The sequence below is a fragment of the Carya illinoinensis genome, chromosome 12 (assembly GCF_018687715.1).
Source record: "Carya illinoinensis cultivar Pawnee chromosome 12, C.illinoinensisPawnee_v1, whole genome shotgun sequence".
NCBI lineage: Eukaryota > Viridiplantae > Streptophyta > Magnoliopsida > Fagales > Juglandaceae > Carya > Carya illinoinensis.
The window spans coordinates 4,965,709-4,983,553 of record NC_056763.1 but is presented as its reverse complement, the minus strand read 5'-3'; positions in this window follow the sequence as shown (position 1 = coordinate 4,983,553).

Sequence of the window (17,845 nt, the reverse complement as noted above, 5' to 3'; positions counted from 1 at the left end):
CATTCATTTTGGAGTAAGTCTACGCTTAAGCCCCAATCTTCCGCCCACACCACACACCAGCTGAGTTGGCTTTTTATAATTATTATTTTTATCAAAACGAGTCGTTTAGAAGGAAGAAGAAACCCCACGTTGTGCACAATTTCAATTTTCTCCGAATCCTCCATTCGAATTCTCCTCCCACGTTCTTCTCCCTCCACGCTTTGGATTTCTTTCCTTCGTCGTGTTACAGTACGTGTGCCTCTGATCAGCCAAAGAACACCAAATTCAGTAGGTTGTCGTGCTGCTCTGCTCTAAAGGGGCTCTCTTTCCACTCCTCTCTCTATGGAAATCTCTCTCTCTCTCTCTAAAAAGTAAAACACAGAACACCCACATTTGTCTGCATAGCTGCGTACAACGTTTGGAATTCTTATTCTTTTGGTGCCTTTTTTCTCCTTTGTGCATTTTATTTTTTTTGGTTCAAGCTGTAATGTTGATTTGATGCTGAACATGAGTGTCGTAGGCAATAAACACATATCAAGCAGTTTCAGGTTGATGAATTCTATCAAACAACTGCTGACCATCCATTTTCTTGTGGCTTTCCAACATTTGTTTACTTTCTTCTTTACCATTTTACATCACTAGGGAAGGTTTCTAACATAAAGGCATAGTTTGATGAATAAATTACTCCTTTAAAAAGGGAAAAAAAACCTACGTACCATCTTGAGAGGGAAAGTGATGAAAGGTAAATGGATATAGCAAAGAACAGATGTAAAAAATTAAGAAAAAGTAATGTAAGTGATCTTTCAACCATACCAAATGTGTCAAAATATTCTAGTTTCAGTAAGAACATCTCGTCCAAAAAATCTGCGAAGGACTTTTGGACTCAAAATGATATTTCAATAGTAATGGATCCAACCACCCATAAGCGCAATCGCTTTGATCTTGAGCTGGTCTCCAGTCACTTTTCCCCTTTGTTCTGAGTTCAACGGGTTGAAATCAGAGAACAGAAGTTGGAGAATAGGGACTGTGAGATTCTTTCCCAGAATCGTAATTGGAAACCCCTACAACATCGATATCTTGTCGTTGAGTAGAGCTTACCGAAGCAGTGCTACTTGTTGAGTGACTCTCAGTATCAGCCTCTGGTTGTGATGGTGGGCCAAAAGACATGGAGGTGATGAAAAGCAAAGGCTTTACAAAATTGATGAGAGCGTCGGGGCCCCTAAGGCAAATAGCCTCCCTGTTGTAAACCATAGCTGCCTCTTTGGCGGTGTTGTACGTCTCCAGCCAGACCCTCGTTCGAGGGAGATTTCTTAGATCTAGGGCTTTTCTTGAGGGGTGTCGACGAGAGAGAGAGAGAGAGAGAGAGAGAGAGAGAGAGAGAGAGAGAGAGAGAGAGAGAGAGAGAGAGAGAGAGAGAGAGAGAGAGAGAGAGAGAGAGAGAGAGAGAGAGAGATATGGCAAAGGGAGGGGGAGCACAGAGGGAACACGGGGGAGGAAATTCTTCGGCAGAGGGAGGGAGTGCAGAGGAAACACGAAAACGATTCCGCAGATGGAGGGGAGGGGAAGCATAGGGAACACGGCAAAGGATTCTCATAGATTAGACCGTTTTGAAATAAACCGGGTTTGCCACATCATTAGTGTGTGGTGTATGATCTCAAACCGGCCTATGAGTAGAATTACTCTTCATTTTGTGGCCTTCAAATGCATTTTCCTTGCAATTTAGGTATTTATGTCCAAGTAATGCTACATATAGTCGTGAAGTGTGTAAACACAACATAATTGCTTTGAAAAATAGTGGGGTCCACGATTAAAAAGTTAATTTTTTTTTCATGTGGATCTCATATTAATTCACTTTTTTAAATAGATTGCGTGACGCTTACACAACCACGACTGCAAATATCATTTCTCTTTATATCCAATCCATTTTTGGCTTTGCAATTACATGAGCTCTAACAGTACCACATACTAGTCAAAGCAATAATGTCAAGTATTACCCCCTTCGTAACATACCATAACTAGGGGCCCCTGCCACAGCATATCTACTAGTTGCACATGTTGGTGTGTATGACGCCCCCAAATTCCGTTTGAGATCGGACGGACATCCGAAGCGTTGGGACATGCAACACAAGGTTACCTGCCTTCGTTCATGACATATAAGATGTAATGTTTCTAACATGCATCTAGCATTATGCAATATTCACAGCGGATATATATTTTTTTTTATCAATATTATGCACCAAACATATAATATCCCAAATAGTTAAATCATAATCCAAGTATACTTAACAAAATAAACATCCACGATTTTAGTACGAGCCTTAGAAGATTGTAATCTAAAAATCACGAGAGACCAGACTCCATATTTACATTACCAAAATACACTATTGAGAAAGTTTGTCAAGTAACTCGTGTAACTCGACTAACGAGGCTAGAATACTATCCAAAAACTAACTATGGAAGCTGTAAGCTCCGTGTCGTGTCTGTGGCGTCTAGTCAACCTCCTTCAGTCTACCAATGTGCTCCCTACTCTGATCGTGACACATCGCCTACCATTCGGGGGGAATGGTAGTTGGGACTACCACGGTGAGATTTGATTACAAATTTCAGTAAGTTAACAGGAAACTCCCACACAGGTTAATGATGCATGCATGACAGTAAAAACATAAACGCATAATTAAAGTCGTAAGTAAGCATAACATAACTTGACATATAGCATGACATAACTGACATAACTTGAATTGAAACTTGAACTGAATTTGATTTGACATGACATGAACTTAAACTTAGAATATAACATAGGCTAGCAACATAACATGAACGTGAACTTGAAACATAACATGGACTTGAATCATAGTATGAACGTGAACATACATAACATAAACATATACTTGAATTTAACATAAACCTGAGCATAATATAACATAAACGTGCATTTGAAACATAATTTAAACATGAACATAACATAACATGACCGTGAACTCTAACATAACATGTATATGAATATAACATGTCATAAACGTGAACTTGAAACATAACGTGAACATGAACATAACATAACATGAATGTGAGATTGAGCATAACATAAACGTGACCATAACATGATATGAATATGAACTTGAAACTTAACGTGAACATAAACATAATATGTACGTGAACATAACATAACATAACATGAACTTGATCTGAAACTTATTCTTATCTCATGGGGTCTCCATGATTACTTATTCTTATCTCATGGGGTTATCATAATTGCTTATTCTTAACTTCTTGACATGAACTTGGAATCTTGTTCAATAGACTTAATTAATAACGTGACCATATAGGTGCTACAAGGGTCCCCTTGAGCCGTGTGTCCCTACCAATTACCGCATCACAACACAGGTATCTACACCAGCTGTGAGTGCGTTAATACGTACTTCACAGTTGTTGTGGCCCCACGTATTTTACGTGTCATAATTGCTGTGTCTCATATAGTGTATGCTCCACAGTTGTTGTGGCCCCATACTTCATGCTCCACAGCTGTTGTGGGCCTATGAATTATTTGTGCCACACTTGCTATGAACACACATAAAATAAAATATGGCACCATCGGCTTTAGTGCCTGGCGCGCTCTGGTGACCAGCTAATTAGGCCCCATTCGCAACTTGTTGACTGTACTTCGTCAACCTAAGAAATTTCACACCTATTTAGACACTCTAGCATGAACAAAGGAGTTCCACTAGGATATTACCCCATCCTAACACTTAGGGTCGTGATTGACATGAATAACTTAACATAAACGTGATCTGAAAGTTAACTTAACATAAATTTGATTTGACTTCTTTACTTAACACGACATACTTGCAATGGTAAATATTACATGATATGGCATATATGTAACATGTGGCATACTTAACATGGCATACTTATAACATATAGCAATATGTGACATAATAGATTGTGTAACAGATAAATATTCATGACAGAATAAATCATGCATAACAGATAAACATGTAATGACGTGGCATGGCATGGCATAGATGATAACATACATACACAGTAAAATGATAGTAAGTTAGAAGCTAACTTACCTTGTTTGTCGCATTCTATGAAAATAAAGTGTGAAATACGAAGAATTGTAAGAAAATATTCTAAAAGTTAGAAATTTAATTACTAACAATTAGAAATGTGTAAAAGAGACAAGTTAGAGTAAAATTACCATTTTACCCTCTATATGTGGAAAAATGATCATTTTACCCATAACTTAAGAATTTCACATCCTAACTCCAAAAATTTTCCCACATGTAGAGGGTAAAATGGTAATTTTACTCTAACTTGTCTCTTTTACACATTTCTAATTGTTAGTAATTAAATTTCTAACTTTTAGAATATTTTCTTACAGTTTCTCGTATTTCACGCTTTATTTTCATAGAATGCGACAAACGAGGTAAGTTAGCTTCTAACTTACTATCAGTTTACTGTGTATGTATGTTATCATATATGCCATGCCATGCCACGTCATTACATGTTTATCTGTTAGGCATGATTTATTCTGTCATGAATATTTATCTGTTACACAATCTATTCGGTCACATATTGTTATATGTTATAAGTATGCCATGTTAAGTATGCCATATGTTACATGTATGTCATATCATGTAATATCCATCATTGCAAGTATATCATGCTAAGTAAAGAAGTCAGATCAAGTTTATGTTAAGTCAAGTTTCAGATCACATCACGTTCATGTTAAATTATTCATGTCAATCACGACCCTAAGTGCTAGGATGAGGTAATATCTTAGTAGAATTCCTTTGTTCATGCTGGAATGTCTAAATAGGTGTGAAATTTCCTGTGTTAAAGAAGTACAGTCAACAGGTTGTGAATGAGGCCTAACTAGTTGGTCACCGGAGTGCGCTAGGCACTAACGTCGATGGAGCCATATTTTATTTTATATGTATTCACAGCAAGTGTGGCACAAACAATTCATGGGGCCACAACAACTGTGGAGCATACACTATGTGAGATATAGCAATTGTGACACGTAGAATATGTGGGGCCACAACAACTATGGAGTACATACTAACATACTCACAGGTGGTGTAGATACCTGTGTTGTGATGCGGTAATCGGCAGGGACACACTGCTCAAGGGGACCCATGTAGCACCCATATGGTCACGTTATTAATTAAGTCTATTGAACAAGATTCCAAGTTTATGTCAAGAAGTTAAGAATAACCAATTATGGTAACCCCATGAGATAAGAATAAGTTTCAGATCAAGTTCATGTTATGTTATGTTCACATACATGCTATGTTCATGTTCACGTTAACTTTCAATTTCATGTTCATGTCATGTTATGTTCACGTTTATGTTGTGTTCAAGTTCACATTCATGTCATGTTATATTCACATACATGTTATGTTCAAGTTCACGTTCATGTTTACATTATATCCCAAGTTCACTTTTATGTCATGTTATGTTTAGGTTTATGTTAACTTCAAGTTCATGTTTATGTTATGTGTGTTCATGTTCATGCTATGTTTCAAGTTCACGTTCATGTTATGTTGCTAGCCCATGTTATATTTTAAGTTCAACTTTATGTCATGTCAAGTCAAGTTCAGTTCACGTTTCAGTTCAGGTTATGTCAGTTATGCCATGCTATATGTCAAGTTATGTTATGCTTACTTACGACTTTAATTATGCATTCTTGTTTTTACTGCCATACATGCATCATTAACCTGTGTGGGAGTTTCCTGTTAACTTACTGAGATTTATAATTAAATCTCATTGTGGTAGTCCCAACTACCATTCCCCTCAAATGGTAGGCGATGTGTCAGGATCAGAGTAGGGAGCAGACGTTAGTAGACTGAAAGAGGATGACTAGATGCTGCAGACACGACGTAGAGCTTACAGCTTCCATATTTAGTTTTTGGATAGTATTATGGCCTCGTTAGTTAAGTTACATGAGTTACTCGACGAACTTTTTCAATAGTATATTTTGGTAGTGTAAATATGGAGTCTGGCCTCCCATGTTTTTGAGATTGTAGTCTTCTAAGACTCGTACTGAAATCGTGGATGTTTATTTTGTTAAGTATGTTTGGATTACGATTTAACTATTTGGCATATTATACATTTAGTGTATAGTATTGCTAAAAAAAAAATTATTATCCGTTGCGAATATTGCATAATGCTATATACATGTTAGGAACATTGCATCCTATATATGTCATGAACGAGGGCAGGTAACCTTGTGTTGCATGTCCCAACGCTTCAGATGTCTGTCCGATCCCAAACGAAAATCTGGGTGCGTCACAATAGTTGCTGCACAGGTTTGGGGTGTCGATTCCGTATGGAGACATATTAAAAAAATAACAAAAGGAACAAAGAAACTAAAGAAAAATATTAAATAATTAATGGAGAACAAATATTAATTTTAAATACAAATTAAAGTGAAGCAAAGTAACTAACAGAAAAAGTACTCAAATTAGATGAATAGTAAGGTGTCGAGAATCCTTTGCACAAATCCGATATTTTAATTACTCTTAATTCATTTAATAACTCAATTGGGAACTTAATTCCTAAAATTTCCAATCGGAAGATATAGAATTATAAATCAAAATCATATCAAATGTAACCCTTTGAAAAATCTTTATTATCACTATTGAGAAAATTCAACGACGATAATATACTCAGGGAGCGATATTACAGCAAAGAACTAAATCAAAATAGATAAATAATTGATCCAAACATAATCAAAGAACTAATCCATTCCATAGAAAAAGCATGATTGAGTCCGTAAACGAAATAAATTTTATGATTATTCGGAGAATAAAACATCAACAATCAATTGAGAATGATAAAAAAAAAGAGTTTTAATAATTGAAAATCAAATACATAAATTAAAAGTACCATTTAATGTGCAAGTTCATCCTTAGGCTCACCAAAGAATTAGCTCCCCATTTGAAAGATAAATTTCTCCAAACCCTAGCATCGTCTCTCCCAAAACCTAGAAGAGCCTTTTCTTTTTTATCTCTTATGCCTCTCCTCCCCTTCAATTTCATGCTAACAATATACTTATATAGGGTAGGAAAGAAACCCTAATGTTTTCATAATTTCTGCATAAAAAACTCGCCTAAATTTTAGGACTAATCTTGGCAGCCACATACATGCTTCAAGAGTTCGAATTTGAAAATTCTTATTAGGGACAAATTTATATCCCTTTAAGTTAGCTTTCGAACTCATCAATAATCTCATCAATCTGATATTTGAGTGGAAAGTTATGATTAAAATACTAAAATATGTCCAGCCTGTCTCCTAACGAATTTCAGATTAGGACTTCTTGCAGTTTCCTTTTGTGATTTTTTTTCTTGATCCAAATTTCTCTCAAACCCCATGAAAGTTCTTCTTTGAATTTAACTGGGCTTTGACTTACTCTTTTATAAACTCTGAAATTAAACATAAAAATCTACTTAGGAATATCCAAAAATAAATATAAACTTAATTCAAGAATACACATTAATTTAAATTATTTCTATTCATATTTTATCATTTTAATCCAATAATAAGTTATTTAGAGTGCACTTTCACGCACTCATTAATAGTCGTTCTGGGTTCTCCACGAGATTCGCATCAGATTTGATGAGGCTTTGGGATACGCATGCTTTCTAGAATCTCGAGGAACGAACCGTCATCTCTCGTCTATAAATAGCCCCCCCTCTACCTTCGTCATTTGCCATCAACTCTCCCCTCTTACTTCTTAGGCACTCCCAAACTTTCTTTTACCTCACACTGAGCCATTGTTTTGCAATTCCTAGCCCCAATGGGTTTTTTTTGGCCTTAGGCCAACCTCTTAGTACTGTATCCTATGGTGGGCTTTTGTGGAGGCAACCCCATGGTGGTCTTTTGAGGCTTTCAGAGGATGCCTTTCTGAAAACTGTGTCACTCTTTGTCATTATGAAGCACTTTGTGAGGACGATGTGCATCCAGCCTTGTGGTGTGTCGTTTGATGGATTTCCCTACCTCAAAAATCCTTGCATAGTTCATGTTCCATCATTACATCTCGAGTTCCCATGCTCAAGAAGGAGATGAGCTACTCCCTTAAGCCTGGTGAGTGAAGGGGATTTATGACGTCCTGAACTTGCTAGGCTTCAGGCACTTCCTCGCTAGCTAGGGAGAGAAAGAGGAGCTACTTATCCCACTAGGGAGGGGTCTCCTTCAACCTGTGCTCTTTGCTACCCACAATCTTTGATTTGGGTGGTGACCACGGGGGTGCAGCTTCTATGTGCGTCTTCCATATGGGCCCCAGGCCTGTGTGGAGGTGGTTTTGACTAAGGCTGGTTTTCCCCTTCAGTTGCCTTTTGGTGGTTACGTGGTTCGGGGGCTCGAGTTGGCTGAGCTTGTTTCTCTTCCTTTTGCTTAATAAGCTCATCTTCTAGGTGATTCCTGTTCTCCAGCTCCCCCATAGTTCTGGGGTGGTGCCCTTCTGGCAACCCTACTGGTACCATCTTTTTCTATTGATGGTACCGTAGGGTACCCTGCCGAGTATGACTCTACTTGTGGCTCGTTTTGGCTTATTTCTCTTTGCATGGTTTCTCTATGGATATGTTGTAACTTTCCCCTTGTACAAATTTCAGTAGTTGATGAGTAAAATGTTCATTTATGGCTTCAATCTTTGTTGCTTCTCCCTAGTAGGGGTGAGTATCGGCCGGTCCAGACCGGCAAAACCGACCGGACCGGCACTGTTTGGACCGAACCGAACCGGACCGAATTGGGACCGGTCCGGTCCAGTCCAATTTTTAAGGGACCGAGAGGATTCGGTTCGGTCCCGGTCCGGGAGCTTTTCACCCCAGACCGGACCGAACCGGACCGAATAGAAATTAAAAAAAAAATATTTATATATATTATTTATATAATAGTTGTATATAATTAATTATATAATTATATATGGTATAAAAAAATATTAATAGTCTAATATAGACTATAGTTATAATATGTATTAAATCACTATAACTACATAGAGTATTAGTAATAAGAGTATTACTATTATTTAATATAGTATTACATATAGTATTACTATCATTACATATAGTTATTAGTTATAGTATTAGTACTAGTATAGCTATTAATACTAGTATAGTTATTAGTACTAATAGACTAATAGTATTAGTTATTAGTATTACATATAGTTACATATATAGTTATCACTATAACTATTATTACATATAGTTATTAGTTATAGTATAGTTATTATTACATATAGTTATTAGTTATAGTATTATTACTAATAGACTAATAGTATTAGCATATTACTAATATATATATATAATAGTATACTATATATATATTAAATATATTACAATATAATTACATAAGTATTAAAAAAAATGTCATTAGATTAAAAAAAAAAAAAAAAAAAAGTCAACCTTGGATCCGGTCCTGAGGGAGTTCGGTCCGGTCCAGGGTGAGAAAACCCTGGACCGAATAGGTTCGGTCCGGTCCACAAAACCTCCCCGGACCGAACCTCCCCGGACTGAACTCCCCCCTACTCCCTACTTTGTTTGTCTATACTCTGAGCATACCCATTGCGGATGGTAACCTGTTAGTGGGTTGTTGAGGCTTGGCATTTTCTTTTAACCCATCAAACAAATAACCGCTCGTGTCACGAGAGCAATCCCTCTCATTGGACAGTTCTTGCAGAGTATGACTATTTCTTCACCTGCTTATTGCTTGTTTATGTTTGGTTTGAAACCCCTTACAAACTTAAGCTGGGCTTGCTCACATCCTTTCGGGGTGCAACATGTGTCACCAAGTTCATTTGTAACTTCTGATAGAAGTCATGCAACGTGCATGTAAACCTGAATTTGCTCGAACGCTTCACGTAAACCCTTCACAGAGGCTATCCAGTATGTTGGACCAAGCCTCCCTTGGAATCTTTTGTGGAGGTCGAGAGCATCTTGGTGGCCTTCGCACTCGCTGAGAAGGGTCGAGTCGGCAAGTAAGCCTGAGCTTTCCCAAACACTTCGGTGGAGGTTGCATGGTATGTAAGACTAGGTGTGCCTTGTTGACCCTCACACCTGGTGAGAGGGGTCAGGTCCACATGTAATCTTGAGCTTGCCCAAACACTTTGGTGGAGGTCACATGGTATGTAAGACCAGGTGCGCCTCGTTGACCCTCGTGCTTGGCAAGAGTGGTCAAGTGGTACGTAAGCTTGAACTCGCTCAAATACTTTAGTGGAGGTTGTGCGGTATGTCCGACCAAGGATGCCTCACTCACCCTCGCACTCGGCGAGAGGGGCTGAGTGGCACATAAGCCTTAACTTGCCCAAATACTTTGTGGAGGTTGTGCAATATGTAAGACCAGGCACGCCTCGTTGACCCTCACGCAGTGAGAGGGGTCAAGCAGCAAGCATGTAAGCCTGAACTTGCCCAAGTTCTTTTTACATATGTTGCAAAATTAGAGCCTAGATAGATACTTTATTTGACAATGACCAACATGTCTTGTTGATTGGATGTGGTGAGATTCGGACTCTTCGCTAGCTTGGGGAATGTGGTTTCTTCTGAGGTTGTATCAAGTAGTCTTAGGACTATCCCGCACTCCACCGAGGGAGGGGTAGGGGCACCCAAGCCACACCCTCCCTTTTAGACCCCCGGTGAGATAGTAGTCCATTTGCCATGACAGGATGGGGTAGTATTCGAGCAGCCTCTGGGCTAGTCCCACTCTCCTCCGTAGGGAAGGTCGATCTAACTAGAGGTTAGCTCCGCCTATTGGCCCTTATGTGGAGGTAGTCTATTCGGACAATATGTCTGACTAAACCCGCTCCCATCTATTGATGTCCCAATAAATGGGAGTGAAGGCCAGGCTAGTGCTGTGCTCAGTCTTTGTCATGATGGAATGAAGTAATGTTCGGGTAACCTTAGGGCTAGACCCGCTCTCCCCTGCGGGAGGGTTGAGATGGCCTATGACTAATCTTGCCCTTTAGTGCCCCAAGGGGAGGTAATCTATTCGGATAGTATGTTTGACTGGACCTGGTCCTATTTTTGGTTGATGCCCATGAAGAAGGTACGATGTGTTGGGCTATTAAGGAGAGACCCACACTCTATCGAGGGAGGGGTAGAGGCACCTCAAATCACTCTCTCCCTATTCATTCCATCAAGGGGGTAATTAGTTGATAGCCTAGGGTCTGGGTTACTCTTTACCACGGTGGGATAGGGTAATGCTTGGGGCAGCCTTAGGGCTGGTCCCGCTTTTCTCTGCAGGGGAGGTCGGGCTATCTCGGGTTAGTCTCGCCTGTTGGCCCTTACATGAAGGTAGACTATTCGAGCAATGTGTCTGACTGAACTCACTCCCATCTATGGATGCCGCAAGGAAGGTATGTGAGGGTCAGGCTGGTGCTGTGCTCACTCTCCGTCATTGTAGAATGGGATAATGTGCGAGCAACTTCAAGACTGGAACCATTCTCCCCCGCGGGAGGGTCGAGGACTTGAGATGGCCTCTAGCTCATCTCACCCTTTGGTGCCCTAAGGGGTGGTAATCTGTTCATGCAGTATGTCTGACTGGACCCACTCCGCTTTTTGGTCGATGCTCATGAGGAATGTATCGTGTGTCGGGCTATTTTGAGGACAAGCCTGCACTTTGCTACAAGAGGGGTAGAGCAGCCTTCGATATTACACTTATCTCTTTGTTACCCCATAGGGAGTTAATCAGTCGATGAAGATCTGGAGTTTAGATGAACTAATTGCAACTAGAGACTTGTTTCACTGAATCCCCAAAAAGGACTAGCGCTTTTCATTGAGTTCATACAAAAGGGAATCAAATTTACAAAATTAAAGGAAGACTGGAGCTGCCTTTTTCCTTTTCTTTCTTATGCGTCCCTCTTCCTCCCTCAGCTAGGACAACTCACGTCATGACAAGAGCTTGTCGCAGATTTATAAGAGGTGCATACCTGCGTTGGGCATTGTTCCTCCCACCATTGGCTTTAGCTCCTGCACATAACAATCTTGTGTCGAGGCATGTTCTCCTGGGATCTCACCCACCCCTTGGGTAGTTGGGAGCTTTACCTTTAGATGGTAGGTAGAGGTGATTGTCTTCAGTTTGTTAAGTGTTGGGAGACCAATGATGGCGTTATAAGAGAAGAAAGCTCTTACTATTAAGAAGTCTACCATGACCGAGGCGGTGCAAGGAGGGTTGCCTACCAAGACAGATAAGGTGATCATTCCCCCTGGTTGGACTGTTTCCCTTAAGAAGCCTTTGAGGGGCATTGGGGTTGGGTGGAACTGGGCTACATCTATTCCCAAGAGGAAGAATGCTTCCCAAAACAAGATATTCACTGAGCTGCTGTTGTCAATGAGGATTCTTCTGGTGGTGAAGTTAGTGATCTGCATGGTGACCACTAATGCATCGTCATGCAGATAAAAGACTTCCTCCTCATCGACTTCTCCAAAGGAGATTATGGGAGTGGGTTCACCCCTACTGTACTTAATGAGGGGGGGGGGGGGGGTAGGAGGCTGAGTAGACTTCCAGATATTGAGCTTCTCTCGTGTGGGCTTTCCTTCCAGACGAAGTTGCTCCTCCACTGAAAAAACCTCCTGCGATGGTGCGGATTTCTCCCACAGGGGGTGCCTCTTACCGTGGTTGTTGTGGAGGGACATGGGGTGGCTCCCGTTCGGCTTCCCTCCTTCTCAGGCTCTCTAACCTCTTCCACTAATATACTCTACCGGGACTCCTCTCCTGAGAATGTCCCCTCCACGGCTATTCCACTTGTCTTGATGGAGGGTATCGGGGTGGTGCTAGGTCCCCCCAGTATGAACAGCACTACTCGGTGCTGTGGGTGGTCGATTGATGGTAAGTGCAGTAATGACGTTCCTCCAAGGTTTGTCATTTATACTCCTTTGTGATGGTGCCAATGTGGTGCAGTCCTCGTAGTAGGCTTTTCTTTCCTCACCTCCTGTTGCTTCTGCTTAGCCTTCTCCTAAGTGTGTCCTTTGGTCTAGGCTCTTCCCTTCTTGTCTGCTCAATCTAGCTCTTGTTGCTTGGGTTCAACCAAGGCATGGAGGTTATCCTCAACATTTATGAAGTTGTTGGCTTGATCCATGAACTCTCAGAGAGTCGCATGAGTCCTTTTAGCCAATTCTGCCATGAACGTGGATCGGGGCCAAATTCTCTCGAGGAGTGTCGCCAGGGTGATCTTTTCTTCATGGTCTTATGTGGTCATTTGCTCCTTACTAAATCTGGCTAGGTAGGTTTTCAGGTTCTCATCCTCCCTTTGCTTGACGGTGAGGAGGAAGGCGACAGAGCGTCTTCTTCTCTTGCTGGCCATGGGTAAGGAATAAGCAGGCTATTAATCGAAATTTCCAATAGAGCCAGGTGCTACGGAGCCAAACCATGTCCTCACTGGTCCCCTTAAAGTCAGTGGGAAGGCTCTGCAAGCCACCTCTCCAAGAAATCCATGCAACATCATGTGAACCTTGAAGGTTTCGGAATGCTCAACTGGGTCCCAAGTCTCGTCATACGCCTCCATGGGTGGAACTCGGAAAGTTGGTGGTAACAGAACCACCACTACTTTTGCACTATAGGGCAAACCTGTACCGATGAGTAGTTGGTCTACTGTAGATGAGCTCCCCATCTTTCTCATCCTTTCCTCATACTTTCCCTTGAGGTTGCACAACTCGTCTTGCATGTGCTTCCTTTCCTCTTGGTCATTGTCACCTTCCTCTTCCCTCCAAGACTCCTGGTGCTCACTAGCACTTGGATCTCCTTGGTGTGTTGATTCTTGAAGATTTTCCTCGAGGGCCTAGTTCTCTTCGCAAAGAACATACATCTCGTTAGTGAGCTTTTCAATGAGCTGTTCCATGGCTATCAACCTCATTTCCATGTTGACTGAGGTTTTTTCTTCCTAGTCCCATACCAACTGAGAATGAGTCCTCGCAGACATATGAAGGACATGTTTTCTTTTATAATTCTTTTGGTCCCACAAATGGTGCCAACTGTTAATGATGTGTTTCATATGCCTATGAGCCAGGCTCTTAGCAGTCCAGGTCTTTTGTTTCTAGGGCCTACAACAATGAAGAAGGAATAGGGAGAGGTGGCCCTGGGGTGGCTCAGGTAACCTTCGATGCCTAAGTTAGTAACAACTCACTAAGTAGTGGGGAAGTAAGAAGATAGTGAGTGCCAGTGTTTGAGCACCATTTTTGGATTTTGGAGGTTAAATGTTGCTTGCCGATCACATTGAATTTTGACAACGATGCTCCTCCCCCTTTTGTTTAGTTTTCAGTGAGATTTTCCACTTGAAGGTCTTCCCCTTCTCAGGTTGGGGGAAGGGCAATTTTTGCACTTCTAAGTCTCGGGGTATATTTCCCTTCTCCGCGAGTGCTCGGGGGGCCAACTTCCTCTCTCCTACCTTGGCGCGCTCTATCCTCAATAGGCACAGGACCTTCGCGCGTTACACCGTATGTTCTTCCGGTGGCTCCCTCTATAGTTGAAGGTTTCCCCATGCTTTCTCTCAGGGGTTGGCATTTCGCATCCTTATTCTCCCACGTTTCCCGGGGTCATTCTTCTCGAGTGCCCCGTGGCCGAGATGGGCTATTTGAAGTGGCCATTGATGGGCGTCGAGTGTCCGAGCCTCTAATGGTGGGTGTTTCGGGTGTCCCCATTTAGGTTAGTCTTTTGGTTCGGGTTCTTTTGTCCTTGCATGCCTTATTACCTCCTTTACAGTCTCACCGAATGTTTTCTTGATAAGCTGCTGACCATCTGTCGGCCCGGCCTTGGATGATTGAATGAGGCTGGGGCCCAGGGATCCTAGGTCCAGCGAAGAGAAGTCACACCCAGGGTTTGACAGCAAGTAATCCCTCAGCGCCTCCCTACCCGAGAAGAAGCCATGGTGCCACGCCTCATCTTGGACTTGCCACACTTGTGACAGTTCATCTCATAGTTGCCAGAAAGTGGACCTTAGCTCCTCCCAATCATCCCTTATGGCCTTAAGGGATTTCCATCTCTTCGTGAGGCTCTCGCAAGCATGGAGGAACTTTTCCTCAGCAAACCGATGAGAGGACACTGTGGAATTGTGCCTTATGCTAAGTGAGGCATGCGCGGTTTGGAGCCTCTCGAGCTCCTGCGATAGCCGATCCAACATCTCCTGGAGAGTCTCCCACAAATCCGACTCTCACCCCAGATCATGGTAACACAAGGTGACCTTATCCTGCAACCTCTGCAAATTGGATTCCACAAGGCACAGGCATTCACACAAGTCAGCAAGAGAGCCCTTTAGCTTAAATAGGGGTGGATCTGATTCTTGGTGCGTTCTCGGCAGCGTCGGTGGTGCCGACGGACTGGTGAGATTTCAGGGTCTTTCCTCATTTTTAGGGAATGTGACATCTTGTATGGTTGAGACGGGTAGTCTTGGGACTATCCTGCACTCCACCGAGGGAGAGGTAAAGGTGCCTCCCCTTTTAGCCCCTCAGGGAGGTCTTCATCCCTTTGCCCCAACTAGATGGGGTAAATTTTCCAGGCTGGTCCCGCTCTCTGCCACAACAAAGGGCCTGCTAACCCTTACGTGGAGGTAGTATGTTCGAGCAGTTTGTGACTGTACGCACTCACATCCATTGATGCTGCAGGAAAATGGAGTGAGGGCCAGGTTGGCGCTGCACCCACTCTTCGCCGTGGTGGGACAAGGTATGTTCAGGCAACCTCAAGGCTGGACCCGCTCTCCCCTATAGGAGGGTTGAGATGGCCTCTGGCTCATCCCGCCCTTTGGTACCCCGAGGGGAGGTTGTCTGTTTGGGCAGTCCCTGACTGGACCCACTCTCATCGGTCGACATCCACAATGAAGGTAATGTGTGTCGACTGCTGAGGATTGACCTCCTCTCCACCGCGGTAGGGATTAAGTAGCCCTTTGGCAATACACCATCATTTTCGTGCCCTAGGGAGAGGTAATAATCAGAGGGCCACGGTGCCTCCCACTCTTCACCGCGATGGGGACAGGGTAAAATTCGAGCTGTCTCTGGGTTGGACCCACTCTCCCCCGTGGGGGAGGTTGGGATAGCCCGGGGCTATTCCCACCTGCTGACCCACACATGGAGGTATTCTGTTCGGGTAGTTTGTGACTATTCCCACTCCCACCCTTTGACATCTTACGGAAGGTAAGTGAGGATAGGGTTGGTGCTGCATCCACTCTTCGTCGTGTCGGAACAGGGTATATTCAAGCAACCTCAAGGCTGGACCCACTCTCCCTTGCAGGAGGTTCAAGATGGCCTCTAGCTTATCCCAACAATTGGTATCCTAAAGGGAGGTCGTCTATTCGGGCGGTCCCTGACTAGACCCACTCCCACTGGTCGACGCCCATGACGAAGGTAAGTCGGTATACTACTAGGACTACCTTGCATCTCTCCACGGGAGGGATAAAGTAGCCCTTTGGTATTACACTCCTCCCTTTGGTACCCCCGTAAGGGGGTTAGTCATGGATGGGCCGAGGGGCTGTCTACTTCTTCGTTGCAATGGGGACTGGGTCATGTTCGAGTAGCCTCAAGGCTAGACCCGCTCTCCTCAGTGGGGGAGGTTAGGATAGCCTGGGGCCATTCCCACCTACTGATCCACACGTGGAGGTAATTTATTTGGACAGTTTGTTCCACCCATTGATATCGTAGGAAGAGTAAGCTATGCAGGAACAGGAATCTAGTTCTTGAATGTGCCACTCCTTGAAACGGTCACGTTTTTCTCATTAATTGTAATTATGCACACAACCACGGGGTTGATAACAACAACAATAATAATAAAAAAACGTGTATCATTGGGCCTTTATTGATAGAACATTCGCAGGTGTTCGGTGTTCCACAAATGTTGTAGTTTGTTCTCGTGAGAGCTCTGCAACCAATAACTCCTCGGAAGGTTGCTGGTGACTACCACGTAGGGGCCTTCCCACTATGGCCCAACCTTGCCCTCACCCCTTGTTTGTGATGATATGCACCCCACTCCCCCTCCAGCCTGGCAACAAGTGCCATCAACAAAAACTTGCTAGGGCTTCACAGGTGGTGCATATTCTTCTGCTAGCGAAGCCGGTGAATTTTGTGACAAAATCAACCAAGATCGGTCCTTTTAGGAAGGTGTGTGGGGTGTACTTGATGTCGAAATTACTTAGTTCGACGGCCTAGTTAGAGAGGCAAACTAAGGCATCCGGGCATTGCAAGGCCTTTCTTAGAGGGGCTTCTATGATGACCCTGATTGGGTGCACCTGGAAGTACGGTCGGAGTTTGCGGGTGGTTATTATTAGTGTGAAAGCGAGCTGCTCAATGCAGGGGTACCTGAATTTCGCCCCCCCTATACGCTTGGCTAACATAGTAGACATGTTTTTGGATTCCATCATCGTCTCGCATCAAGGTTGAAGAAACTGCCTACGGGGAAACAAATAGATACATGATTAGCGTTTCTCCACATCGGGGTTGCTTGAGCAATGGAGGATTGGTCAAATATTGCTTAAGCGACGCAAATATGGTGTCACACTCTTCATTCCAGTCTTGAGCCTTCCGCGACACTCTTAAGAAAGGCAAACACTTGTTTGTTGACTATGACACGAACCTAATAAATTTTCCTGAATCCAGCCAAATGCGCATTTGGCTGGATTCAGTTTCATTTTGTACCATCTCAAGACTACGAAGGCTTCTTGGAGGTCACTCAAGTGTTGCACCAAGTCCTTGCTCTTGACTAGCAAATCGTCCACATATACCTCCATATTCCTCCCGATTTGGGCTTTGAACATTCGATTGACCAGTCATTCAGTGGTAGGTGGCCCTCATGTCTTCAGACCAAACAGCATGGCGGAATAACAATACAGTCCTCGATCGATGATGAATGACGTCTTCTCCTCGTCACTGAGATTCATACGAATAATTGTACA